Raw genomic sequence first — 3289 nt, 5'->3', positions numbered from 1 at the left:
TCTGTATCCAGAGTGAACGAAACTAGATAAACAAGCCTCTTACGCAGTGTAGCGTAGAAGTTATCAAGACAGCTTTCTCAAACCCAGCCCTGCCGCCTACTAGCTTTGTGGGTGAGCCACTCAACTTTCCTGTGCTTCAATTTCCTTCAAAACAGCATTTAAAAAAAAAAAAAAATTTATTGTACTTTAGATGGAGGTTTACAGAACAAATAGTTTCTCATTAAAAAATACGGAACACTTCACGAATTTGCGTGTCATCTTTGTGCAGGGGCCATGTTAATCTTCTCTGTATCGTTCCAATTTTAGTACATGCGCTGCTGAACGGAGCACTCAAAACGGCATTTTAAGAGCAACCTAGCTCGTGTGTTATTCTGGGTATTAACTAAAATTATTTTGCAAAACATTTTACATAGAACCTGGCCAATAGCACTAGAAAAATTAAGTATTTTTATTCTTAGTAAGGCTTAATTATTTCTGAATACGATAAACATATGCAACATTAGGTAATTCAGGGATTTATTGAACAATTTTGCTGACACATATACCTTAACATTTTATGTACTCCTTCCCAGTGACTAGATCTATCATAAGCATTGCCACTTAATAAATATTTATTGAAACAATGGATAAATTATACTATGTGTTTGCTATTTATTTCTTTGATGAAAAATAATCACACAATCTTTATAAACTTCCACAGGCTTATTAATACCTGCTGCTTAGGCAAGGCAGGAAGATCGCATATTTTGTTCCACACCCTTATTCGCTGTCTCCTGAATTTTCTCCCTCTCTTAATTTTGTCACCCTGCTTGTGGGCTAGAAGAGAAATAGGACCTACAGGCAGAGAGAAGAGGAGAAGAAAGGTGACGGAGTGTAAGTTCACCCTATAGTTGCAGCTCATCTTGCATGTTACAAATCTCCCAAACCTGAGCCTCTCTGTTTGGAGGGTTGTGTGATTGTTCAGAGTCCCCAGATTACAGTGATCTATGTGGACCAGCCTTCCAGGCACATAGATTTATGGAAAGGACGTTAATGTGTCTCTATGTTCTGTACAGAAATTTGTTTGCTTAGAGTTATATTCCCTTCAAGCTCTATTCTCTCTGCAGTCTGCAGGTCAAATGGAAGGCAGCTAAGCAGATGAGCAGAAGAAAAGAATTATAGGATATTATATCATGGTTACTCTCAGAGTTGAGAGAAAGTGATTAACTAAAAAGAGACTGCTCTCCAAAGAGCCAAGAATGTGAAGAATTCAAACTTCTAGAAGATGAACAGGGATCAGTGACAGGGCAAACTGGAAGGCTGAGTCAAGAAAGAAGGAAATAATTAGAGGGCTACACTGTTTGGAGATTTCAGACTTGAGGGGAAACTACGAAGGTCAGGGACCTTACAAATAAAGACAGAATCCACTATCACAGATGGAAAAAAGTAAACTAGAATCACAAGATTTTAAAAAATAATAATAAAGCAAAATTAAAAAAGAGAAAGAGAGACAGAGAGAAAGGCTGGAGATAAAGAGAAATAAAGGAATATGAAACAAAGGAAAATAAAATAGGGCTAGAAAATGAAAGAAATTCAAATCACAAAAAAGTAATTAGTCATATTTGTGTACTATATTTTATTTGATTTTCCTTGTGCAGAAAGAGAAAATGAAATTAAACTATTGTTTATGAAAAACCAATGAGCCTCAGCATACAGTGATTCACATACATGGGTATGGCATGCCATGCTTACCCTCTCTCGTTCATACAGGTAAGAGAATAAACAGAAAAAATACAAACCAATAACACACTTAATATGTTCTGGCTTTCAGTATACAGCTACCTTAAAATTTTGATGATCATTATTATTTTTTATTGTATTTTAGATGAGGGTTTACAGAACAAATTATTTTCTCATTAAACAATTAATACACATATTGTTTTGTGACCTTGGTACCCAACTCCATAACATGAGCTGTGAGAAGAGGAATTTAAATCAAATGTCATTTCCAGCTTATCTATGATAAAGGGCCATCCAACATCCAGGGGGCAGTGTTGTTGAGGGAGAGGACCTGGAACTTGCTGGTTTCAGCATATGTCCTAAAGTCTGACCAACAAGTGACCAGGCGTTCAGCCAGCCCAATAGATGGGCGTTAGTCCTGAAAGCAATGTAACCATGTATGTTCATCAAGGTTGTTTTCTGTAGAGCAAAATTCTCACCCACAATTGTTCTAACAGCTGTTCATACTGAGCTTATACACTTCCAGTTGGAAAGAGATGTAATCGCCCATTCGTCTTTGAGTGGGATATATTTTTCACATGAAAAAGGACATCGCCATGCAAAGTGACCTTTGATCACCAACACAGGTAACTGTGATGGCCAGCAAAGCCCCTGAAGTGTCCAGTGGAGAATGTCTGCTGTGGGATACTTTCCTAATTCATGAAACAAAGGCATCTCACGTCTCTCATACTCTACTTTCCGACTCCCAGAGCACTTTTAGTTCTTTGTAGTACTTATCCACGTGTGTCTAACACCATTTTCACAGATAAATGTGATAATTTGTTTTACTTCAATTATTGACTTCCATAATATGGAAATGTTTTATAGAACATAAAGAAAAGCTCAGTCCCAAAGACTTAAATCACCTAGCATATTATTTTCCCCTATGGGAAGTGTGGTCTTAAGACCACTCATATTTCGATCTTTGGTACCTCAAACCAAAGATAAGGTTGTAGTAAAAACCACCCATATACGCAAATAGGTATTCCAAATACAGTCTCAGCCAGATTAGATTGGAATGGTGAGAAAGGAGAGGCTGGTGGTGGGTATTTCACCAAGTGACTTCAAAATCTTAACTATTTAAAATAGTTGATTCTTCTGTTTAGTAATCATTCTTTAAATACTGGCTTTAGCTGTCCACAGTAGGACCCTACGACTAGTCCTAGAGTCTTCTTTCTCCTTTCACAACCTGTAAGCTCCCAGTCTACCCATGAATATATCTTATGTCCGTCTCTTGTCCCCATCAACACTGGCATTGTCATGATTCAAGCCATTATAATCTAATCTGGACCATTGTAATGACATCCTTCCTGGTCCTCCTGACACTGATCTTGCTCTGGAGATTTAGTCATTCTCTCCCCTCCGCTACTTTATAAATTTTTATTAGAGCATGCATAACTAGATATGGCTATTACTTTATCTATTCCCCCACTCAGACTCTAAGCTCCTTAAAGAAGAAAACAGTCTCTTATGTTTATGAGTGAACACCATAACATAGCACCTGTCAGAGAGCAACCTTCAATAAATATTT

The 3289-nt window shown here is 37.3% G+C and overlaps 1 non-coding gene across 1 annotated transcript; it reads right to left on the bottom strand.

Annotated features, from left to right (window-relative positions):
* Nucleotides 1–223: 223 nt before the first annotated feature.
* Nucleotides 224–330, bottom strand: LOC111819006 (U6 spliceosomal RNA). The gene has a single exon (XR_002822819.1). It is a non-coding gene; the product is annotated as a U6 spliceosomal RNA (small nuclear RNA).
* Nucleotides 331–3289: the final 2959 nt, after the last annotated feature.

This window comes from Trichechus manatus, unplaced genomic scaffold, assembly GCF_000243295.1.
Source record: "Trichechus manatus latirostris isolate Lorelei unplaced genomic scaffold, TriManLat1.0 scaffold00243, whole genome shotgun sequence".
Taxonomy (NCBI): Eukaryota; Metazoa; Chordata; class Mammalia; order Sirenia; family Trichechidae; genus Trichechus; species Trichechus manatus.
Note: the sequence above shows the minus strand (reverse complement) of the source record. Positions and strands in the feature narration are given on the sequence as shown.